Source organism: Xyrauchen texanus, chromosome 17 (genome assembly GCF_025860055.1).
Source record: "Xyrauchen texanus isolate HMW12.3.18 chromosome 17, RBS_HiC_50CHRs, whole genome shotgun sequence".
NCBI classification, from domain to species: Eukaryota; Metazoa; Chordata; class Actinopteri; order Cypriniformes; family Catostomidae; genus Xyrauchen; species Xyrauchen texanus.
In genome coordinates, this window is record NC_068292.1 from 27,804,472 (window position 1) to 27,831,243 (window position 26,772).

The 26,772-nt window shown below is 39.9% G+C and overlaps 1 protein-coding gene and 1 pseudogene across 1 annotated transcript in view; one reads left to right on the top strand and one right to left on the bottom strand.

Annotated features, from left to right (window-relative positions):
- LOC127657968 (atrial natriuretic peptide receptor 1-like) overlaps positions 1-5,395 on the bottom strand; it is a 61,256-nt gene extending 55,861 nt beyond the window's left edge. The window contains exon 1 of the mRNA XM_052147009.1: positions 5,176-5,395. The gene's annotated coding sequence lies outside the window, so the exon portion shown is untranslated. The remainder of the gene's footprint in view (positions 1-5,175) is intronic.
- A 10,046-nt stretch (positions 5,396-15,441) lies between these two features.
- Positions 15,442-26,772, top strand: part of LOC127657661 (GON-4-like protein) — a 28,728-nt pseudogene continuing 17,397 nt past the window's right edge.

Sequence of the window (26,772 nt, forward strand, 5' to 3'; positions counted from 1 at the left end):
TTTACATCTTGCTGGATCAGGGAATTTGGATGGTAACTTTTACACTCGCTTGAATCCTTGTCCTTTTTAAGAATCAGACTGATCCGGGCTTGTGTCATGGGTGGGGAAAGATCTCCATTCTTTAATGATTCCGTATAAACTTCTAACAAAAGTGGAGCTAATTCTGTAGCATAAGAACCTTCTGGCCCCGGAGCCTCGCATGTAGGTAAGGTCTTAATTACCTCGTCAAGCTCCTCCAAGGTTATCTCCGAATCCAGAGAATTGTTTCCATTTAAGTAGTTCTAATGGTTCCACAAATTGTCTAATATCTTCATCAGTAGACGAAGACATGGAACTATAAAGATCAAGATAGAACTCTTTAAAGGCATTATTAATATCAATGGCTGAGGTAAAACTTTCACCAACAGCAGAGTGAATGGTAGAAAAAGATTCTCTCTGCTTTATATATCTAGCCAAAAGATTCCCTGTTTTGTCAACTGACTCAAAGTATGACTGTCTTGCCCTGAATAACCGAAACTCCACTTTCCGTGACAAGATAGTTTTATATCTGCATTTCAATCGGGTCAATTCTCTGAGGCCATCAGACAACATTCTGCGCTTCAGCTCTGCCTCTGCACTTTTAATATTCCCTTCCAACTCCACGAGTTTTCGTGCTTTGGATTGTTTGGTAAATGAGGCATACTGTATGATCCGACCCCTAAGAACCACCTTAAGTGCCTGCCAAGCCACGCCCAAAGATGATATGGAGGACCAGTTGGTCTCCATATAAACATTGATTTCAGTCTTTAACATTTGTTGGAAATAAGGAATTTGCAAAAGGGATACATTAAAGCACCAACTATATGATTTATTTTTCTCTGTATGTGGAAACACCTCTAAACTCACCAGGGCGTGATCTGAGACTAAGATGTTTCCAATTGAGCAATTCACAACAGATAAAATGAGGGACTTCGATATATATATATAAAATATATATATATATATATTCTAGAATAAGATTTATGGACTGTTGAAAAAAAAAATGATAATCCCTACAAGATTCAAAAGTAGCCATATATATGCAAGACCAAGATTTTTCCACATCCTGTAAAGCATCAATGTTGCTCTAGGGGGTTTACACACTTTTGCTTCACTATGATCAAGGACTGAGTCCGTCAATAGATTAAAGTCTCCTCCCATTATTATATCATGAGGGGTTCCAACGGGTTGCAACATCCCTTCAAGATCATTAAAAAGCCCTGATCCTCAATGTTAGGTGCGTAAATATTATCCAAAACCAACCTTTGGCCAATTATTCCTGCTAAAACTATAAGAATTCTCCCAAATGTATCTTTAATCTGTTTGAGAGGTTTGAATTGTAGATGTTTACTTATCAATGTAATGACTCCCCTGATCTTTCTTGAGCCAGCACTTAAGAAAATATGTCCACCCCATATCTTCACAAAATTTTCAGCTTCCTGGGAGGAAAGATGTGTTTCTTGAAGAAACACAATCCCATTTCTTACCCTTAAGAAAATAAATAACATTCCTTCTATTTATGAGGTGCCTCAACCCATTCACATTCAATGTGGAGAAAGATAACCCACTCATATTAACATTTGACTTTTTGATATAATAGACTAAATAAATTGTGTCAAAAACAAGATTATACAGACCACATGCCAACATTAGTGCAACAATCAAACCCTGGACTTCCCCTGTACCAAACCCTGAACTTCCCCTGTACCAAACAAACAGAAAAAAGAAAAACACGCGAATTAACCCCGTGCACGACAGTGCCAACCAGCATCCATCTCTCTAAATTCAAAAGAGACTATGTACGCCTACGAGAGCCCCTGCAACAACTTTGCCATCTGATTGCTCAAGTCTGGTGTTTCTTTAAAAATTTTGTAAGGCAAAACTACATAATAGAAATTACTTGTAAAACAAATCCCAGCCAATAAGCAGAATAAACACAAAGAGCATGTAGGTGTGTTCCTCCACAAAACAAATTCCAACCAATATAAAGCCATTCAGATTCATGGGACAGACAAACAAGTGTTCAGTGAGCCAGCGGTTTATGACTGCAGCAGATGACATAATCATTCCAATGTCCCGCAAAAATACTTTATAAAACAAACCCCAGCCAAAAGGAGGCATAAGCACAAGGAATGAACGGATTCATCCACAACTGTCCCGAAGCAGTGTTATTCCACAAAACAAACTCCAGCCGCAAGGCGGAACCATCACAAAAAGAAACAAAATATACATTCCAGGTCCTTCGATGGTCAAGAGTCAAATTCATTTGGAGGCCGCATCAAAAAATATACCATGACTTACTCAGTCCGTCAACTTTATAAAAGACATCCTTTGTGTGGGCATGCAGATATTTTGCGGCCATTCCCAGCATCCACTCTCAATCTGGTCGGGAACCCCAGTGCAAAAGCGATTTAAATTTAAATCCTTGGTAAGTATACAAAAAGTATTTTGATTACTGAAGAGATTACTTTGCATTATATTGTCATTTGTTTAATTTAATATTTAGTCCTTTCAGATGGAAAAATTGTATACATATAAATTAGTCAATAAAATTGCATTTGAACATCGGCGAAACACTTTACATTGCGTTACATTCATACGAGCAGACAGAGAAGTTTGAAGTAAATTTGGAGCAGAAGATATAGAAATAAACCTGTAAATTGTCAGCTTAACACCAAGCTAAAATTATATTTCTAGCCATTTTACACAATGGCGGAGCTAAGGTGTGGCCAGGGGACAGCCCATTGGCCACCCCAATCGCAATTGCTGTTTTTGAGCCAAAGACTTAACATGTACTGCCCAAAACATTCTGTGCCACCACAGACTGATCGCTAGCCCCTGCCCAGCCAACACAGTGAAAAAACTCCTGGCTCCACCCCTGATTTTACATGCACATATTACCAAAACCACATTCCCAGGTAGGGAATGAGGTTTTGCCCCAAGTGAAGGGAGTTCAAGTACCTCGGGGTCTTGTTCACGAGTGAGGGGACAATGGAGCGGGAGGTTGGCCGGAGAGTCGGGGCAGCAGGGGCGGTATTGCACTCGCTCTATACCGAAAAGGGAGCTGAGCCGAAAAGGCAAAGCTCTCGATCTACCGGTCAATTTTTGTTCCTACCCTCACCTATGGTCATGAAGCTTGGGTCATGACCGAAAGAACTAGGTCGCGAGTACAAGCGGCCGAAATGGGCTTCCTCAGAAGGGTGGCGGGCTTCTCCCTTAGAGATAGGGTGAGGAGCTCAGTCATCCGTGAGGAGCTCGGAGTAGAGCCGCTGCTCCTTTGCGTTGAAAGGAGTCAGTTGAGGTGGTTTGGGCATCTGGTAAGGATGCCCCCTGGCCGCCTCCCTAGGGAGGTGTTTCAGGCACGTCCAGCTGGGAGGAGGCCTCGGGAAGACCCAGGACTAGGTGGAGAGATTACATCTCCACACTGGCCTGGGAACGCTCGGGTCGCCCAGTCAGAGCTGGTTAATGTGGCTCGGGATAGGGAAGTTTGGGGCCCCCTGCTGGAGCAGCTGCCCCCGCGACCCGACTTCGGATAAGCGGTTGAAGATGGATGGATGGATATTACCAAGCACAATCTTATTTTTTTATCAAGAAAATTCATGTCTGATCATAATTTCTTTTTTTCCTAGTAAGACCTTTGATATTAGGGCAAAAATCATATTCTTGATCATTTTTTCCTGTAAAAATAACAAAAAATCCTTAAAACAAGATCAGTTTGATTTAGCTTGTTTTAGTAACAACACTGCATAAGATATTTAAGTTTTTCAGAGAATGTATTTTTAACATGTGTATTTTGTCTTACTGTACTGGTAGAGTTTTTATGGTCAAAACAAGTAAAAACATCTACCAGGGCTGAATAAGTAATCCAAGTATTTAGAACACTTTACTGACCTTGAGCAATCTAACGAAATATGTTACAAATGACATTTTACAGCATATATTCTGTAATCTGTAGTGGAATACATTTCAAAATGAACCCTCCCAACCCTGTAAATAAATAAAGGATAAGTTCCTCACAATAATTTTCTCATGATGGTGGTTGTTGAAATTGAGAGAAAGATTTCCTCCAGGCTAAATTAACCATGGGTTTACTATAATAAATTCTTAGTATCGCAGAATACATGCTTTTTAGCAAAAGCATAGTTTTAATGCAATTAGCCATGGTTATTCATATTCTGTTAATATTGTTGTAACCATTTAATTTTGTGGTTACTATGATTTTACTACAAAATACCATGGTGATACTATAGTAACTTTAGTAAAACCATGGTTACTTGTTGTTAGGCAAGGTTAGGATTAGGTTTAGGGGTTGGTGTAGGGTGTCTGTGGGACTCTAAATAAACACAATAAACAGTGCAGTGCCACTATACTGTGAGTTGGTTTTTAATTAAGAGGTGCAAATAGCATCTAACACTTAGTGCAAAGATGTTTTTAGTTGCTATTTACACTTAGTGTTAATTGCATCTATCACTATTTTCCCTTTGCAAATAGCCACACTTGCAAACACATAACATTACACACAGAGGCTATTTAGCCTCTGCCTGCACAGGCATACAAATAAAATGTTTAGAGGCAATTTTTTTCTGCATTCTAATGTTGTGAAGATAAAAAAAAAAACAAGGCGATTTTGACATTTTACTCGTTCTCTTTATTTTTGGGTCAGAAGATCAGCTGTGTGACTTCCAAAAAAGTAATCTGTAGAAAACGGCTTTATATTTACCTCTGAGAAGAAAACTATTCTGTGCTACTTAGTTGTAACACCACACAACTAAAGGCAATTAGTATAAGAACAGGACAACATAATACAAAAATTAAACAAAAATTAACTAACTCTTAACTCTAAATGTAACAGGAATACCTGAATCCATCCTGTATCATAATTAAAAATATCCGTCATGCTATGGTTTGTAGCATGAAAATCATACCGTATAAACTATTGTACGTATCACACAATTTTTTTTTTTTTTAAAACACACACACACACATACAATTTTTTTTTTTTAAAACACACACACACACACACAATTTTTTTTTTTTTTAAAACACACACACACACATATATATATATATATATATATATATAAATTATATGACTTATTTAGGTGAACTAAAGGAAAAAACAACAAATAATGAAACCAGATGGCTCTCAGAACCTACCATCATCTCTGTGAAGTACCTTTTATACATGGTGTCTTCTGTTCTCTTTGGTATCAGTTAGTACAATCCAGCCACAAGTCCATTCAGCACAGCAAAAAGCAGCTTTGAAAACAATACATCCCTGCCTCAGTGGAACCATGGGCTAACTGTGCCATTCGTAGTACCAAGAGCAGCCGTGATTGTCAGAAATCACATTACCTTGCAGAAAGCTTTGCCTTATCTTCACGTCGAGCTGAATTCCCAGCCATGCTTCAGGGTTCTGAGGTATTAATGCCTCTCAGTGCAGTTACTGCTGGCAGGAAGAGAGAGAGAGAGAGAGAGAGAGAGAGAGAGAGAGAGAGAGAGAGAGAGAGAGGAAGATCAGCCCTGTTGTGGTTAAATGTATCTTCTCTCCTATACTTTCAGACTATTAGCAGAGCAGGGTAAAAGGTTGTCCCCTGGTCAGAGCAGCACTCAAGCATGATCCTAGCTATCCAAAAATATGCTTGTCAATTGGAACTTATTATTCCAGTGATCCAGTCAATGGAAAACCAGTAGCATTAAAGTCCATACCTTGCATTGAGTAACCACCGCAGAATCTTGCCTGCAAGACATCTACGCAATATAACACTCGCAAGAGTGATGTTGTACTGAATATCAGCAGAGATGTCATTTGGCAATTGTGAGTGTTTTTTGATATTGCTTTTATATCAGTTAATATTTTGTAACTTACATTTTTGACACAATATGGCCAGTTATTTTGTCTGGTTTTGCTCCACTAGAGAAAATAGTTTCAAACTAAACTAAAGCTTGCAGGATCAACTGCTGAGCAACACAACAGACTGTGGAAAGGGCTATATCAAAGCTTTAATTTTATATTAGATACTGTAAATATCTACGCTCTTGGAACACTGCTTTTTGATGCACAGATCCCCCAAATATGATGATCCCCTTTTGAGGGACCCCCTTCTAAAAATATAGATTTATTTCTAAAGCAATCTATTTTCATGTAAAAAGAGCCATACAGGCTACTGTGTTCGAAAAATAGAAGGTGTGATATTACAATATATTGCTTGAAAAATGTATTATATATATTTTTTTTTCACAGACCCCCTAGCAACCCTTGCGGCTTCCTGTGAGTCCCCGGACCTCAGTTTGAGAACCCCTGGACTAGAGAACTGGAACACACTATTGTATAAAGTAGTGTGGAAATAATTTTCAGTTTAAGGTTCTTAACAAATATTTGTAAATTGTTATCGCCAAAGCGTTTACAGCTTTAGTTGAACACAAATAATAATGAAAAATAAACAAAAGTGCAAAACAATGAACATAAACTATGAAAATATTTTTGCAAAAATATACATACATGCAGTGCTCCTTTAAGTACAGCTGAAATACAGTGGGGGATGTGGGAACAGCAGTGAGGTTACAAAGGTTTAAACGGTGTTGTGAGTGGATATCCCCTCACTGTCATTTTTGGAAGAAGTACCAATGACCCTTATGAGAGCCAGGTCAGAGCAGTTTCAAGCTGCCCCAGGATGTGCCCTCATGGGTTAAGACATGCTCTATCTGCCTGCCACACACCAGGTTTTAGAACAACCTATGCTAATCTTACTTAGCTCTCCTCAGCTGGTTGACGTTGTGTGCGTGTGCGCGTGCATGCTTGTGCGTGTGTGAGACAACTTTTTCTTGAGCTTTCAACCACAGTGTTACAGCACAATTCTGACATTAATACACAAAGCAATTTCCAGTAAATCTGTGCAACCACTGAACTAACGGAACTAAGCGGAACTCCTCCTGAGGAGTCAGCTACGGAATCGTGTCACCACCAGAGCAGAGCTTGCTCAATATTGGCAGCAGGTTGGTGTGAGTGCATCTGCACGCACAGTGAGGCGAAGACTTTTGGACAATATCCTGATGTCAAGAAGGGCAGCAAAGAAGCTACTTCTCTCCAAGAAAAACTTCAAGGACAGACTGAAATTCTGCAGGAAGTACAAGGATTGGACAGCAGACGACTGATGCAAAGTTATTTTCTCTGATGAAGACCCCTTCCGACTGTTTGGGACATCTGTAAAATCGATTGTCCGGTGAACGCTACCATGAGTCCTGCGTCGCGCCAACAGTGAAGCATCCTGAGAACATCCATAAGTGGGGTTGCTTTTCATCCAAGGGTGTGGGCTCTCTCACAATTCTGTCCAAAAACACTGCCATGAATAAAGAATGGTATCAAAACGTCCTGCAAGAGCAACTTCTCCCAACGACCCAGGAGCAATTTGGTGATGATCCATGCATTTTCCAGCATGATGGAGCACCATGTCACAAGGCAAGAGTAATAATGAAGTGGCTCGGAGATCATTACATTGAAATTTTGGATCCGTGGCCAGGCAACTACCTGGATCTTAATCCCATAGAAAACCTGTGGTCAAATCCTCAATAGGCAAGAGGACAAGCAGAAGCCCACAAATTGTGAGCAACTCAGAGCACTAATAAGGCAAGAATGGTTCGCCATCAGTCAGTATTTGGCCCAGAAGCTGATATCCAGCATGCCAGAGCGAACTGCAGAGGTTATGTAGAACAAGGGTCAACATTGTAAATATTGACTCTTTGCATAAATTGAGTATTTTTGCCAATAAAAGCCTTTAAAACTTATGCAACGCTCATCATTGTTTTCCAGTATACCATAGAAACATGTAAAAAAATAAATCTACAAATTCTGAAGCAGCAAAATTTGGAAAACACAAAATATATAAGTCACTTTCAATACTTTTGGCCACGGCTGTATTACCAAAACATGATGCAACACAATACCATCTCAATCCCTCTCTCCCTCTATCGCATTCGCTATATTTCATTCCATAATAATAATAATCTCTTACTCAACGGAATAGTTCACCAAAAAGTTACAATTCTGTCATCATTTATTCACCCTCATGCCATTCCATCCTCAAATGCTGTTGTTTCTGTTGATCTTTTTCATACAAGGCTATTTGTTGCAACAGCTTTTAAGCTCCAAAAATGGCATAAAAAAGCACTATAAAATTAGTTTGTTCAATTCAAGTTATTTCAAATTTTTCATTGATAATCTTCCCCTCTAATGAGCTGTGAACTTTAGAAACCCTGAAGAATAGAAATAGTATGCACACATCCAAACATTAAAGGCAGATGCATGATCAAAAAAGGACAAAATTCATAAAACAATGAGAGAACGGTATACTGCTTTACATGCTCCCATGTAATTTCATAGAAAATACAAAGTTTCAACCACTTGGGTCTTTGTCAGGCAGTAAAAAGTTTTTCTGCCTGACGAAGACCCAAGTGGTCGAAACTGTGATTCAGCAGACACATTCGTATCCATCTACAGAAATATTTATTAACAAGACACATTCGTATTCATCTACAGAAATATTTATTAACAAAAGGTAAACTTCACAACAGAAAGAGGTCATCAACATTCAAGTAAGGGACAAAGCCAAAAACAGTCTAAAATAGCATATAATGCAAAGCAAATGACTAATCCAACAGGGCAAGTATAGAAGGCGATACACGGAAGTACTGTTTGAGGGTCAGCCAGTCAATTCTCCCGTGCCACCGGTTTAAGCATTGAGACATGAAAGGTAGTAGAAATACGGTAATGAGCAAGCAGTCAAAGCTTATCGAGACTGGATTAACTTGCTTGAAAATATTTGCAAAGAGCATCGGTCTTATCAACTGGATATGCTCTAGGAGTGGGCTCTGAGGGCTGAGCACACAGTATCTCCTCCATGATCTTCTATCTCACCGGGCCACTAAATTGGAAGTGGGAAGAATGGTCTCAGCAATGTTCCAGTTTGAATCTGTCTTATAGAGTCGTGACAAAGCATCCGCTTTCACATTCGGGTCTGTAAGTTAGATGGAATATAAAACAGTGCCCAGCGTGCCACTTAGCAGGGACGTTCGAGCGCAGCAATACTGCTGAAATTACAATGGAAGCAGTGATAGAAGACAGCAAAACCTAAGAAGTGCTGCAGATATTTGGCTGAGGCCAGTCCTGCACTGCTTGGACCTTGGTGGAATCCATTGTAACCTGGGCACTTAGGACATACCCTGGGAAGGAAATGGTTGATCGATAAAACTCGCACTTCTCAATCTTAGCACACAGCTGGTGGTCAATGAGACGCTGAAGGACACTGTAGCAAGTGAGACTCTTGTTTAGGGGAATATAAAAGAATGTTATCAATGTACATAATGACATATTGGTTAATCATGTCCCTGAAGATGTCATTGATGAATGCCTGAACACAGAAGGCAAGTTGGCAAGACCAAAGGGCATGACCTACTCATACTGCCCGTTGTGCATGAGAAATGCTGTCTTCTACTTGTCCACTTTTAAAGAAAACCTACAATACTTCATACTGAGCTGAACAAACACACCAGTATAAATACACAGACTGCTAATGAGAAAACCAACCTCAGGTGTGCATGATTCCTAAAACTCATGTGAGGATGACCTCTGTTGGCAAAAGGTGGAAATTGCAGGAGTGGCTGGTGTCACAGAGATGTTGCCTTTTCTGTTCAATTACATGTGAGCATTTACATAGTGTGCCATTCTCTTCTTGTTTTATGAACTTTAGAACCCTTGCCACTGGACCACAATGAAGCAGATCAGTCTGACTGGTGAATGAATCATTCGGTCCGATTTGTTTTAACTTTAAAGAATGATTCATGCATAAATCGGATTGATTCGGTCCTCAAGTTTAAATAAATTATATCACAGCTGTTTTCCAGTAAATAACTAAATGGGAGGGAAAGATCATCAATGGGTAATGATTGAAAACACAAGTTATATTTAGAACGACATGAAGTTGAGAAATGAATGGCAGAAGTTTCATTTTCCAGTGAAGTATTCCTAAAATGACAGGGAGGGGGAGGGAGAGGGAGAGGGAGAGAGAGAGGGAGAGAGAGGGAGAGAGAAAGAGAGTGGGGGTATAGAGATTAAAATCTAGCACACAGCAGGAAGTTCCTTAAGAGGAAGCAGTATTTGCCTTACAATGAAGCTGTCAGTTGTGTCAAATACACACATTTAACATACAGCAGTACTATGTGTCTTTGTGTGAAACTCACCTTAATAAACAGCACTGATTGCTCCCAGACCCTAAACCAGAACAACTGATTGAAGGAATATTCCGGGTTCAATACAAGTTAAACTCAATTGATTGCATTTGTGGCCAAAAATGTATTTAGACTCATCCCTCCATATATAAAAAAGGCAGCATTCTAGAATTCAATGAGGCCCTTACAATTGAAGTGAATAGGGCCCATTCGTAAATGTTAAAATACTAACCTTTTCTTGTGTCAAGTACAATTTTACGGCTTCGTTGCTATGACGACAGCGTAAAGCCGCCTTCTGTCTTCGACATTCGCATACGACGGTCGTATTTCTCCCCCTAGTGGCAGTCGTGATGAATTGTAATTTTGTTCATTGAAGAAGCTACCAAGGTTTACCTCATAATAGCATTACTGTGTGTGATTTTGTTGAGCAGATTAATGAATTCAATATAATTCAGGATTAATATTTTATTTTTTATTTTCAAAAAGTGGACCTTTTTGCAGTTTTCCCCCTCAGTTTGTATTTAAATATGAGGTTCAAATACTTCATTTTGTTAATTATTTTGCACTAATTTGTGCTGGATTAGCTTGTCTGCTGGTATCTTAACGATTTTTGATACACTGAAAATATTTACAACAATGTTGACAAATTGCTTACCAAGTATAACAACCGTAGCCTACCATGTTTAGCAGTCTTTTTGAATATGTTCAATATTCTGCGACAATGAGGCTGCTGCTGCCTGTTTTCTTTTCCACCTCACCTTTTCGCCCCATACTCACTATCCAGCTGGATGTTGTTGACCTCACTAATTTAGCCCGGTAAAGTTGGATGTTCGACATTCGGTTTTGCAGATGTAAGGGACCGTCTGAAAACTCCACTCACTACGCTAAAACATAGGAGATGTACACTCATTCAGTCAATTCACGTGCAAGTTACATGCAAAAAACCGTCAAATAAATTTTCACATTCAGAATGTTCTTATAACTTCCCAGAGGACAGACAGACATACTACAGGTTAGAGTATTACAATATGATCAATTATATAAGTACAGTAATCAATTTAGAGGATAGAAGGGCTTACTAAATCACTAAAATAAAATAAAAAATATCATTTTGGTACATTTTAGTGATATTTTCTATAAAATAATTGATTATTGTACTTATATAATTGATGATACTGCAATAATCTATCCTGTAATAAATATGTATATCCTCTGGGAAGTTACCACAGCCTTTAAAAAGAGAAAACATAATTTTGGTGAATTTTAGTGAATATTTTTCTAAAATAATTTATTACTGTATTATATTTTTGATCATACTGTAATAATATAACCTGTAGTATGTCTGTCTGTCCTCTGGGAAGTTATAAGAACATTCTGAATGTGAAAATGTATTTGACCGTTTATCATGTAGGCCTATAACTTGCACGTGAATCGTACATCTATGTTTTAGCGAAGTGAGTGGAGTTTTCAGAGGGTCCCTTACATCTGCGAAACCGAATCTCCAACTAATGTCCTACTAACTTTACTGCGCTAACAGATGGCTATGAGTGCATAACGTCAGTTCCTGCGCATGTAACTTCTGTAAAGGTTTATATTAAGGAATACAACAACAACAAACAAAAAAACTACACTTCGAACTACCTGGAAATTTTTGATATAAACATAAAACAAGTTACTCTGAACAAACACTTCAATTATCACAATAAATAAGTCTGAACATGTCTGTTTGTATCTCACCTCAGTTTCAGTGAACTTGTTTGCATTCAGATAATCTGTTCGCTGATTACGTTTGTTAGAGGGTATACTGTTTGATATACAGTAGATAGGCCTTACATAACTTGCTCTGGCTTTCAAGAAACAGGAAAAATTACATTCTTTAAATAAATAAATAATTACATGTGTAGGACGTTTCTGTTGTACTGATGTAGCCTACACGCAGATTTCAGATATAAAATTGGTGATTAAATGACTCCTGTTTACTCACTGAAATTAGACGATTTCCTATTAAGTCAATAAGGACATTGGAACGTATGGGCATAGCAATATGGCGGTGCAGTGGCTTCACTGATATGACGTCATGAGCAATCCAGTTCTATATTAAATATCAGCCTTATGACTCAGTGCACTTGACTTTGCTATGATTAATGTATATGGGGAATGCCTTCTTACACGACGTAGTCGAAACCTCTCTACAGTAATGCCAGTATTGTAATATTGGCTATGGTGTTTGAGCCCTCCAGTTTTGGCGTGATGCTGTCCCCTATAAAAGCAGGTGCACAAACACCATTTCCTCGGATTTACTTCCTTCAAGAAAGCAATCATCTCTCGTCTAGAAGCCGTCTACTCTTCGGCGTCGATATACACGAGTCAACGGAATCTTCACGGCAATGAGAAGACTCTCCGGTCCCCTGCGGTGCTCCGGTGAACATCCCTCCGCCTTGCCGCTTGATGCTTCGCTGGTGAATGGGCCTCAGCATCCTGATTTCCCACAGTGCTTCGGCAAGTGTTGTGTATCCTTACAAAGCAATTGCGTATTGCACTTGTGTGTGTGTGTGTGTGTGTGTGTGTATGTATATATATATATATATATATATATATATATATATATATATATATATATATATATATATATATATATATGAGTCACTTTCGTGTTCGCGACTTTTTAAAGATGACGTTCCATAAGTGTTCCTTGTGCCAGAGGCACATGCCTCAGCACCGCCAACTGCCGCCAGTGAGCCAAACGGAAGCAGCTATGTCAGTGCATGCCACGCGCCGACGAGAGAAACTCCCCCACACAGCAAAAGCGCTCCTGATGTGTACATCCCTTTGAAGCAGAAAGCAGAGCCAGCGGTTCCCTCCGGGTCTGTTCCGAAGAAGGCTCAATTGGAGACACAAAACACTGTTCCTCCTCTCCCAACTGCCGTTTGTCGGGAAAGGAATAATGTTGTTCACAATATTATTTAAAATGTTGTTCCTGTGTCTTACACTCAAATAAATGCAATTAAAAATGCAATATGCAAAAAAGAATACAGCACTCATTGCAAAACTTGAGATGATCACACACTCTCAATAAAGAGCCCTTTTTATTGTCGTTCAACCATATACAGTTAGAACAGTACACAGCAAAACGAGACAACGTTCCCCAGGACCATGGTGCTACATAAAACAGCATATGGCAAACACAGAACAACATGAGACTACACAGACTATAATATTTCTACATAATATTTCTACATAAAGTGCACGTGCAAACAAGTACGGGACAGTACAATAAATTACTAAAAGGAACAGGACAATGCCGTAAGTTCCTTAAGAGACGCCGTAAGAGACAGTGCAGCGCCGACCATTACACATTTGTAATGAATAGTGCAAAAAGATGACACTCTCTAAAAACACCAAATGTAAACATAACATACTATGATGCTCTCAATAGTCCCTCTATAGAATGTAGTGAGGGTGGGGGTGGGGGTGGGGATGTGCTTTTCTCAGCGTTCGAAGAAAGTAGAGACGCTGCTGGGCTTTCTTGGTAATAGAGCTGGTGTTGAGGGACCAGTTGAGGTTCTCCGCCAGGTGAACACCAAGAAATTTGGTGCTCTTTGACAATCTCCACAGAGGAGCTGTCGATGTTCAGCGGAGAGTGGTCACTCTGTGCTCTCCTAAAGTCAACAACCATCTCTTTTGTTTTGTCCACATTCAGAGACCGGTTGTTGGCTCTACACCAGTCTGTTAGCCGCTGTACCTCCTCTCTGTATGCTGACTTGTCGTTCTTGCTAATGAGACCCACCATGGTTGTGTCACCAGCGAACTTGATGATGTGGTTCGAGCTGTGCATTGCTGCACAGTCGTAAGTCAGCAGAGTGAACAGCAGTGGACTGAGCACACAGCCCTGGGGGGCCCCAGTGCTCAGTGTGGTGGTGGTGGAGATGCTGTTCCTGATCCGGACTGACTGAGGTCTCCCAGTCAGGAAGTCCAAGATCCAGTTGCAGAGGGAGGTGTCCAGGCCCAGAAGGTTCAGCTTTCCAATCATGTGCTGAGAAATTATTGTGTTGAATGATTTTCCTCTTCAAAGCCCACACATTATGCACAACCACTTCCCAATGATGCGACACATTATATCTTATGGTGAGCAAACCAAACTGCCCTCTGTCCCGTTACACAGCTGCATGGGGAGCCCTAATGGGTTTTTCGGAATGTGTGCAAAAAACTATCAAACATCTTTATATGATCCAATTTGCACGCCGGCAGACCCGTTTCAACGGCGTTCTGTTTTCCACGGTTTCTTAGAAGTGCTTTGAGCCTAAGTACACAATCTCCTCTTGAAAAGCGCAATAGAGTTTGTGCCAAATTTCCATGCCCAAAAAGGGTTTTACAGCCATTATTTTCTTGTCCCAAAGAAAGATGGTGGGCTTCGGCCAATCCTGGATCTTCGAGCACTCACAAAGTGCACATTCAAAATGATTACTCAGAAACTGATCTTATCACATGTACACCCAAACGATTGGTTGGCTCGATAGATCTGAAGGATGCGTACTTTCATGTCCAAATTGTAAGACATCACAGGATGTTTTTGAGATTGGCGTTCGAGGCAACAGCGTATCAATTCAAAGTCCTACCCTTCAGCCTGTCTCTTGCTCCTTGTGTGTTCACAAAGTGCATCGATGCAGTTCTTGCCCCTCTGAAACTGAGCGGCATGTGCATCTTTAACTGCCTTGACGATTGGCTGTTACTGGCACAATCAGAGGCTCTGTTATGTCAGCACAGAGACTTACTGCTTCAACATCTGAACAGCTTGGTCCTCAATGTGAACTGGGTGAAGAGCACGCTTTCCCCCAGCCAACAAATCTCCTTTTTAGGAGTCTGCCTCAACTCCACGAGCAGGTGCGCGCATCTCACATGCGAGCATGTTCAGGCCATTCTAAAATGTCTGTCTCAGTTCATACTGGAGAGAACACTTCCACTGAAGCCGTTGCAAGAAGCATTGGGGTTTATGGCGGCAATATCCATTAGGTCTCTTACACATGAGACCTCTTCAGTTCTGGCTCATGTCCGTGTGCCACGACATGCTTGGCACCATGGGCGCATGCACATTACTATATCCCACTGCTGTATAGCTGCAATTTGGCACCTTGGACAGCTCCTTCCTTTTACCAGCAAGGTGTCTCAATGGGGCAGATTATCAGGCAGAAAGTGGTAACTATGGATGCTTCTAACACAGGTTGGGGGGAAGTGTGTGATGGACGGCTGACTTTCGGCACCTGGACAGGTGCGAAGAAAGCATGGCACATCAATCGCCTAGAGTTATCGGCTGTATTCCTAGCCTTTATCAGTCAGAAATAGCTAACTGTCATGTCCTGGTTTGCTCAGACAACATGACAGTTGTGGCATATACAGTATAAACCGTAAAGGCGGAATTAATTCACCACCACTGTTGAGACTGACACGTCACCTTCTCCTATGGAGTGAGCATCATCTCCTCTCCCTGAGACCCAGGCCACCTGAATTATGGCGTGGGCCTATTGTCACACCAAGGTGTGATACCGGGCGAATGGAAACTTCATCCTCAAATTGTATTGAGGATTTCAGAAATATTCGGCAAAGCAGAAATTGATCCATTTGCCTCAGATGGGAACACCCGCAGTCCCAAGCCCCGCTGGAGAAAATGCAATAGCCCACAAATGGCCAAAAAAACGGCCCAAACAGTAATGGTTTCTGGAAATGATAGTGATTCTGTACAGCTCACCATGGGAAATACCACTGAGGAGGGATCTCCTCTCTCTGGCGTCAGGGCAAAATCTGGTATCCCCAGCACAAGCTGTGTAATCTGCACGTGTGGCCCCTGAACGGAGCATGATAAATATTCTAGAACTGATGCATTCAGTCATGAACCCCATTTTACAGGCCAGAGCACCGTCCACGAGATGCCTCAATGCGCTAAAATGGAATGTGTTTACTTATTGGTTTCTCTCACATGGCGAAGACACAATAAGCTGCCCCATACATGAAATTCTCATATTTCTTCAATAGCGATTAGACGCAGGACTCATTCCGTCAAAGCTCAAGGTGTATGTGGTGACTACATCCACGAATAACGCATACAAAGACGGCACCAATAGAGGCAAGCATGATCTAATCATAAAGTTCCATAAAGGAGCAAGACGATTACACCCTCCTCAGCCAGCTACAGTCCCGACTTGGAACTTATCTTTAGTCCTAAAAGCTCTCGCAGGGCCCCCCTTCGAGCCTATGGACTCATTGATTTACACATGCTCTCCGTTAAGACCGTACTACTGCTGGCTCTGGCCTCAGTAAAACTGGTCGTTGACTTGCATGCGCCATCAATCGACTATACATGTCTGGATTTTGGCCCTGGTCTTTCAAAAGCCACTGTCAAACCCAGAAAAGCTATGTACCTAATGTCCTAACCACGCCCTTCAGAGCTCTGGTGGTTCCCTTTCAGCCCTTCTTCCCTCAGATTCAGATTCAGATGAGGAACAACTATTGCAATTGTTATGCCCTGTGCGGGCACTACATGCATACGTTGAGTGTACCCCCCAGTTCAGCTCTTTGTATGCTGTGGAGGACGCACAAAAGGAATGTCAGTCTCCAAGCAAAGACTTTCTCACTGGATTGTCTATGCAATTGCCCTGGCTTAAGAGTCGCAGGGTAAGGCTTGGCCAATTGATGTTAAAGCACACTCAACTGGAGGCATGGCCTTCTCATGGGCATGGACGAATTGCGTGTCCTTATAAGACATATATTTTGCAGCAGGATGGTCTTCTCAAAACACATTCACAAGGTTTTACAACGTAGACATAACATATCTCTCTCCTCACAAGTCCTCTCGGTTTAGAGCACTTGCTATTTCATTGGCCAAATATATATACTTATGCTCCTCCCTTTAATGAGATTTTGATGAGCTTCCCATCTTTTTACACAACTGCCTGCATTCAGGAACTACCTTCCCAACTTGTTTCGTGAAGGAGTTAATTAATACTATATGACTATAGTTGATATATTCATTCTGAGTGCTCGCCTTCTGGCCCAACACGAGGGTCACTCACTGCAGCATACTCATGTCGGTCGCTGTCGCTACTAGACTGCAGCATCATGTTTCCTTTCTGGGAGGTTATGTTGTGTAGTGCAGCATGATGGGATTCTGTTCCCCATAGGCATTAATCAATGCAATGTCAAGTGTACTGATTTGTATGGGAATGTCTCGGTTACGTCTGCAAACTCGGTTCCCTGAGACGAAAGGAACGAGCCATTGAGAACTTCAAGACTCCGAGTTCTTGAGGTGTTCTCAAACACCATATATTAGGATATTGGTGTTATATTGGAGAGGTTTCAACTAGGTAATGTAAGAAGGCACTCCCCATATGCGTTAATCAACACAATGTCTACAAATTTACGTACGTAAATGAGATGCTCTATATTATAAAGCAGTGAACAAAAGCTATAATTTGGGAGTTAAAATGTCTAAAATATACTGATGTACTGTTTGAATTGTTTCATTGTTCAAATAAATGAATACCCAGCAATTCAGTTTTGGCATTATGATTTATCTGAATTTGTGAGGCGTTTATATGTTTCCATTATTAATATCGGTTTATCTTAAAGTGGATATTCAGACTTTACTGTGTCCATTTGGCATCAGGGGCAGACTGGGAAGAGAAATCGGCCTGGGATTTTACACAGAAACTGGCCCAAAAGTTGTTGAGGGAGGGAGGGAAATGGGCCACCTCGTTATGCTGAACGGGCCACAAAATGGGGAGGTAGGGAAATCTGTCCCAAAAGTTGTTGGTGCCATATCTCTGCTCCTTCGGCATATCGCAGCGCCATTTTGTGGCACTTTCTGCATAACGCGGTGGCCCATTTCAGCTTATCGTGGCCCATTCGGACCCATTTCTTGGCCAGCCCTTAGGGAAAAGTCCCGGTTCTACCGATGGCCTGTCCGCCCTTGTTTGGAATGATTTGTTTTGTGGCATTATCAGTGGGATGTCGCAATGAGCTGCTTATGTGGATACGCAGTTAATACAAAAACACAAGTTGTTGTTGTAGCAAGAAGTTTTATGTATGTTTAAATGAATCTTCCATCAAATAATGTGTGAAAAGGTGGAATAATTAGCATAAAACAGAAATCTGGGACTTTCCTTAATACTTTAGTGTTTATAACTCAAAATGTGGTTCATGGTGAAAGTGACTCACTATGACAGAGCAGGAATCATATGTTGATCATAATCAACAATCATGTTGCTGGGTCTTAGGACATCGAAGTAAAATATTTGCTAGTGCTGGAATAAAGCAATTTATCAGTGTTATTGTTTGTTGTTGTTGTTGTTTTTTTTTTTTTTACTCAACAGCCCAACATTCTCAAGTTGAGGTAAGCTGGTTAAGGAATTTTAAGCCTATACTTATAAACTAAATTTAAAGCCAATTATTTCATTTTAATGTCTTATGTTCATGAATAGAAAACAATAGATAATTTTGCTCAATTGAAAAAAGAAATGCTGGATTTTGTGGCATGTGTAAGTAATAATGTAGAAAAGTATACACACAATTCACAATGTATGAATAACAGTTGCTGACCAGTTAATTTACCAATACTAAATTGTTGATCCAAAGATGCCAGTGGACTACAGAGCAATTATGCAGACAGCAGCACACATTCAGTCATACCCCAACATTTGAAACCTTTTTTCTTTCTTTCTTTTATTTTTTGGAATGCAGACATGACATAAAAGCTATCTACTAGCCATCTAACAGCTGAATGGGACATCACAATTAAAGCAAACTTTCAAATACTGTATTATAAACACAATATTAATACAAGGGAAATTGTATTTTTTTTTAGATTTCTGCAATACACCAAACTGAGATGCCCAGAATGAAGGACACAGAGTTGTGGCACATTTATAGGTAAGGCATTATCTTCATGTTTTGGCATTTAATGACAAATATTTCTCAATAGTGACCACATCTGGGCTCAGATAGGTATTTGACCAGTCAACGGGGTATTGTGGATAACCTTAAACACAAACAAGTTGAGCAGAACTTTGTGTTTCAGGAGACTGCACAATCTTTCTATTCTTTAATAAAATTATTTCTATTCAAAACAATGTTTCATATCTGTTACAGATTACAAATAAAAAGCAGAGAAATTCATACAGGTGTTTTTATTTATTTTTTTGCAACCACATTTTTTTTATTTTAGGGCCATTGTTCTTGCTTTCTATGGACTTTTTTCCCCAAGCCCTGGTTAATTTCTTTCACAGTTTACAGAGGTTTTAAATATTAGAATATGTAATTAATTAAATGTCAAAATCAGACAAGATGTGTTTAAATGTCAGGTCAATGCCCAGTGAAGTTTGAGCTTTGATAGAATAAGGTGCACAGTTGGGGTTAAGACTTTTAGGCTTTTCATCGCATTATACACTGATTGGTTTGGCAACTTGAAGATAAAATTACTTCACCTTGGCCAGGAATTTTTCAGTAAACATTTAAGCCATCCTTTTCGAAATGACCCCTTGGAAATGTATGCGGATTTCACTGGTTCTGTACAGTTCCATGAATCTTGCAGATGAGGAATAGCTGTGTCTGCAGCTGCAACCACTTCTGATATAGAGTCATCAGACCGGTTATTTGATTTCAGAGGACCATGTAGGCAAGGTGCGTGTTCTCCCACATTGAAACAAGTCCGAGATTCGATTTCCTCAAAAAACAACGATTCCCTTCTATGTACGCACGGACTTTCCCCAAGCGTGAGAAAGCCATACAGTGTGGTGATTTTGCTGAGATGAGGTAAGGACATTGCAGCTCTTGTGTTTGGGTCTGACAGAGCGCAACTCTGGAGATCATCCATAAATCTCAGATCGTCCATCTCTGAGAATGGGCAGCTGCGCGTCAGTGCGCGTACTAACAGGCATGGATGTGTGGACCGTGACATGGTGTGCCCCCATGTTTTACTGACCCTAGTCTTCTCCCGGTCGCTGGGCGTCTGCAGTATCCCTGGGCACAGTGAAGGTATGGTAAACTCAGGCACACTTGCAGGTGTAATTACCATATTCCTAAGTGGCACGTGCCTCGTTGCTGTCGATGGATACTCCCGAGCACTTAACTGGCATGACTTGTCTCGCTTAACGAATGGAAAATCATGAGCAGATATAGATCTGGCCATGTTTAGATCGGACATAAGACTTTCAGGATGATGCTCTCTAAAGATTATTTTCAGTGTCTTAAACTCTGGAGGAAAGTTTCCTCTGTTCCTGCGCTGGACAAGAGAAATAAAATGTTTTCACTGTCCAGACTGAAGGTAAATATACCCTCCTGACATGAACAGACTCCACCCCAGTCAGGTAAGGGTTCTGCAACAGCATATTTTTATGCTTTTATTTTTTATTTAGAAACAGTACAGTGGAAATACAGAAAAGTGACAGCCTAATACAAATAAATAAAACGAAAAAAAAAAAAGCACATTAAATAAAATTAAAAATATAACAAAACAAAACAAACAAAAAAAAAATTATAACAAATAACACCTCCAGATAACACTCTTGAACATTATGTTTCCAATCATTCAATAATAAATTTTAATAAAAGAGATGTTTTGATAAATGTTTTGTTTGAAGTAGAACACTGGTCATAAAAGGCAGGTAAATAATTTATAACCAAAGTGTACTGAATGAACATAACATTTACATATAATACATTTTACTTTTCTGCCAAGGATCTCTCACTGTCCTTCATACCTTGTAATACACGCTGAATTGTAAATCCTGTAGGTTAATTAAAACTGTACAGCTTTTGAGAAAATTAAAAGGCAAAATCACCCAAAAATTCTAAGTGCACTTGGATAATTTCCTTATATTCAAATACCAATAAAAAGCTTTCCTTTAGAGGTTTCTCACTTTTTCAAAAGATTTTATATTATAGTGACCCTTAATTTTGCAAGTTATTTTACTGTAAATTTTGGGGTGATTTGCCTTTTAATTTTCTCAAACTGTAAAGTGCATCATTGCACTTGGATAATTTCTTCATATTCAAACACTCATAAAAAGCATTTCTTTATAGTTTTTTTTTATTTATTTTTTTATAGCTTTAGCCTTTAATTTTCTCAAAAACTATACAGTTATAATTAACCTAGGATTTACATTCCAAAGCTTATTACAAGGTACATATGAATTACAATGAGAGATCCTTGGCAGAAATGTTACATTTATTATATGCTATATTTAAATGTTATGTAGTACACTTTGGTTATACATTATTTACCTGCCCTAGTCTTCTAAACCAACCACCTTTCACATAGGCTAAATAAAACATTAATAAACACCAGCAAGTCACAAATAATAAACGCTTATTCGTCAATATAGTAAGACTCGCGACTACACTCTACAGGAGTCAGAAAGCAAGTCTTTCTGTTCTTTCCGCAAAGTACCGTTTTCACTCAAATATGCGCGCATTCCGATCTAAATCGTGGCTGGATTGACCGCAGTTTGAATTTGCCCTTTTCAAATGCAAGTCCTGGAAAACAGCAATTTTTTGCTTTTAAAGTCTTAAAATATGTTGCTTAAATAATTTATTTTCGGAAAAACACGACGACAGACCGCTAGACCACTACTGAAGCAGGCAGCTTAGACGGCGCTCTCAAGTCGCACCTGTTACTTTTGGCAGCACTGTTCACAATGGGCAAATCACAATCATGTGTTACTGGAGCGCGCACGCACGCACGCACGCACGCACGCACGCACACACGCACGCACGCACACACACACACACACACACACACAATCGGATTAAAGTCTGGGCTCTGGCTGGGCCACTCAAGGGCATTCACGGAGTTGTCCCGTAGCCACTCCTTTATCTTGGCTGTGTGCTTAGGGTCGTTGTCCTGTTGGAAGATGAACCTTCACCCCAGTCTGAGGTCCAGAGTGCTCTGGAACAGGTTTTCATCAAGGATGTCTCTGTACATTGCTGCACTCATCTTTCCCTCATTCTTGACTGGTCTCACAGTTCCTGCCGCTGAAAAACATCCCCACAGCATGATGCTGCCACCACCATGCTTCACTGTAGGGATGGTATTGGCCAGGTGATGAGCAGTGCCTGGTTTCCTCCAGACATGATGCTTGCATTTCAGGCCAAAGAGTTCAATATTTGTTTCATCAGACCAGAGAATTTAGTTTCTCATGGTCTGTGAGTCCTTCAGATGCCTTTTGGCAAACTCCAGGTGGGCTGTCATGTGCCCTTTACTGAGGAGTGGCTTGCATCTGGCCACTCAACCATACAGGCCTGATTGAGATGGTTGTTCTTCTGGAAGGTTCTCTGTCAGAGTGACCATCAGGTTCTTGGTCACCTCCCTGACTAAGGTCCTTCTCCCCAGATCACTCAGTTTGGCTGGGCAGCGAGCTCTAGGAAGAGTCCTGGTGGTTCCAGCTTCTTCCATTTACAGATGATGGAGGCCACTGTGCTCATTGGGACCTTCAATGCTGCAGAAATTTTTCTGTACCCTTCCCCAGATCTGTGCCTCAATACAATCCTGTCTCGGAGGTCTACAGAGAATTCCTTGGACATCATGGCTTGGTTTGTACTTCATTAGTGTTTAATGGCAGTTGGTTAACCAGTTTAATGGTGGATTACCACCACCAACTGGACTGGAGTGTGGAACGAGAGATTAAGCAGGAAATAAAAAAAAAAATAAACAAACAAAACAGAAATTAAATTATTTTATCTAAATCCGTTTCTTTAAGAAACGTAATTATATGACAAAGTATCTGGCCTGCGGTTTTCCCCAAGAGACCTGACAATGAGACATCATGAAGTTTTGCCCTCCATAATGACTGAAAGAGGCGTTCCCTCTTGATAGCGTATCTCCTACACTGAAGGAGAACATGTTCAACTGTTTCTGGTTGGTTACAATATATACATTTCCCAGTTGGGTGCTTGCCTATTTTATATAACGAAAGGTTGAGACCTGTATGTCCTATTCTCAGACGAGTGTTTACATTTTCTTCCCTATGTTTCCAGCCCACCATCCTCCCAGCACCAACATGTCTCTGTACATTATATAGATGCCTTCCAATTTCACTATTGTCCCAATGCTCCTGCCATACTAACAGTGCATATGTCCTGATAAATGTCTTAGCTTCATCTTTAGTTAATGAGGTTTTTAGGTCTACATGTTTGATTTTGAGAGTTTCTTTATCCACCTGCTCATTTCCCTCCACACCAACATGAGCAGGAACCCAAAGGAAGCATGTGGATAAACTCTTTAGCTCCATCCTGTACAATATAAGGAATATGTCATTGATGATATTTGATCTAAATGACGATTTGCCAGATTTAAGTGCAGACAAGCTATCAGATGCAATAACAGTATTATTAGTTTCCCTCTCTTCTATCCACTGCAGGGCTAGTAATATTGCAGTCAATTCTGTGGTATACACTGGCACATGATCTGATATTCTTTTCTTAATATATGACTCACTTGCTGGGATATAAACTGCTGAACCTGCATGCCCTGTATCAGGATCTTTGGAGCCATCTGTGAATATAAACACGGAATCTGAAAAATGCAAATAAAAATAATTCTGTACTATGCTGCATTCTGGAAGTTGCTTTGACTTATCCTTCAATTCCTGCTGTATGTTTAGGTCTACACTTGACGTTGGGAATAACCAGGGAGGAATGGAAGACTGACACGTAATCCTATGACTTCTGCCTTTGCATCACCAATCCACCCAAAACTTGTGAAATTTGTCTCATTGTGTTCCCAGCAATCTATTAAAAGATCACAATCACATTGCCCCTGGAGATTAACCCAGTATGCCAGCCTTAACTTTACTCGCCTGATCCTTAAAGGTATTCCTCCCATTTCTACCTGCATTGCTGATACCAGAGTGTTTTGAATGATCCCTCTGATATGTACTGTTAACTGTGGGACCTTATATAGACAGGTGTGTACCTTTTCAAATCATGTCTAATCAACTGAATTTACCACAGGTGGACTCCAATCATGTTGTAGAAACATCTCAAGGATGATCAGTGGAAACAGGATGCACCTGAGCTAAATTTTTAGTGTCATAGCAAAGGCTGTGAATACTTATGTACGTGTGATTTATTTTTTAAATTTTTAATACATTTACAAATATTTAAAACAAACTTCTTTCACATTGTAGAATTTTGAGGAAAATAATGAATTTAATCAATTTTGGAATAAGGCTGTAACATAACAAAATATGGAAAACGTGAAACACAGTAAATACATTCCGGATGCACTGTGTATATATACAGTATATGTATATATTTTTTATAGATACTGCTGTTGCAGATTTAATAAGTATGAATCCTTGCAACTATCAGTTTTAATTACAATTTACTCTCCAGAGTGGAAAAAATCATATGAGATCTTAAATGTTTTGAATGATTTGTATGCAGAGCAATGGAGGATTCAGTTTTGTGAGCCATCTAGTGCCCTCTTCTGTGTCTCACAAAATGAGACAACAAATGAGTTGTCAGTTATTTCTGACAACATTTGTGTCAATATCAAAATATGTTGACAAACATGTCCCTTAACTTTATTTTAGTCATGAAAAAGCTTTCAAATAGCAGGGAATTATTATTATTATTTTATATATAATTTTATAACCTAACCTTTAATGATATGAAATGGCTTGACTGTATTTTGTTTGAAAATATATTTGAAACTGTTAATTGTCTGAAAAAAATCCTTGTTCCCTTCATCTATTACACTACTTCTATGACATGTAAAGTTCAGTTAAAAAAAAAATTCAATACAAAAAGCTGTGGAAAATAATTTTTAAGGTTTAAGTTCAGAGGCTGCTTAACTATTCATATAGTGATTTTCCCCAGCATGTTAAAAAGTTATTCACATTTTAACTAATATTTTCACACAAAAATATTTGGTGTTGTGCCCCATTGAACCCTCAAAATGTCAATATTTTGTAAGCTGGAAAGTCAAAATTTTTTGAGAATGACACATTTGCAATTTTGGTCAGTTCCTCATAAATCTGTTGTGTGATTTTAGAAAACATGGAATATAGCACATGAGTCATATGGCTGACTGTTTATGGACCCAGTTATTCACTTTTGTTGGAAAGTGAAGTATGTTTTAAGGGAGCACTAATTGCACATCAATTTCATCATGAATGAACCAAGAATTGTTACTGTGGGAATCTGTTGTTAAAGATGCTCATTGTTGTACTTGTAATAAGTGTTGTTTTATAAAAATAAATTAACTGAATACACTGAATACAAGAGGACGAGGAGTCCTCTGCTGAAGAGTATTGTCCCGACAAAGACAAGGAAGATGAAAGTGCTGAGGAGGTATAGATATGCACATCAGAATTTGTCATCTAGAGAATTAAACGGATTCAATTGAGAAGCTCTGTTTTGAGTTTTCATGTACACATGTGATTTGTTTCTCAGACATTTATGGAGAGTGATGTAGATAGCACAGCTTTCTCACCGTGTGGAAGCCCACAATCTCTCTCTCACACGCCCTCCAAACGTGATGATGCCAGCAACAGCCCGAGACTGGTGCTCTACACATCATTAAGATCACATGTTGACTTATGGTTGATTATTTTAGCCGAGTGTTCAAGGCTTCTAAACCCCTTTTTATCGTTTTCTCTATATCTCGCTCTTATTTGTTTTCTTTTATTCCTGCCTTGCAGAAACCCAGACCATCCAGGTATCTGAGATTTGAAGCAGTGCCTGTGGGTCCCCCTGCCCCACCTTCTCAGTCCTGTGGCACCTCACGGTCCCTTAGGGCCCATGTAACTCCATGCTGTGGACAAAGAGCTTGAGCTCAGTCCTCTCTGCATGGAGCCTTACCAGGTACAGACATGCAGACATCTCACACGTGCAGAATATCTCTCTGCTTAGTATATTTGTCTCCATCTGGAGTGTTAGATTTGGTTTCTAAAATCAACGTTTCTCTACCTGCTCAAGGTTCTGAGCAACAGTGGTGGTGGGGAGTGTGATGAAAGTCTGGTAGCTTGTCGAACTCTGTCAAAGCGTTGCTGAGGGATGTCCCTCCTGATCAGCTGGAGGTGGCGCTCCGACCACCTGACATCACACCAGATATGTATGATAATATCTCCACACTGGAGGACCGTGACTGGACTCAATGGCTGAAGGGGCTCATGTCCTCTCACCTGGACAATGAAGGTCAGCAGCTTCAGCGTGTCACATAGAGAGTGAACATAATGAACATGAGCAGTGTTTGCTTTGCCCAAAATGGAAAATTCTCTCATCATTTAGTCACCTTCATGCTGTCCCAGATTTGTATGACTTTCTCTCTTCTGCAGAACACAAACAAAGATTTTTAGAAGACAATCTTTGCTCTGTAGGCCCATACAATGCAAGTGAATGATGACCAAAACTTTGAAGCACCAAAAATTACATAAAATTCAGCATATAAATAATCAATATGTCTCCAGTGGTTTAATTGATGTTTTCTAAAGCGATTCAGTCAGTTTTGGGTGAGAACAGACTAAAATATAACTCTTT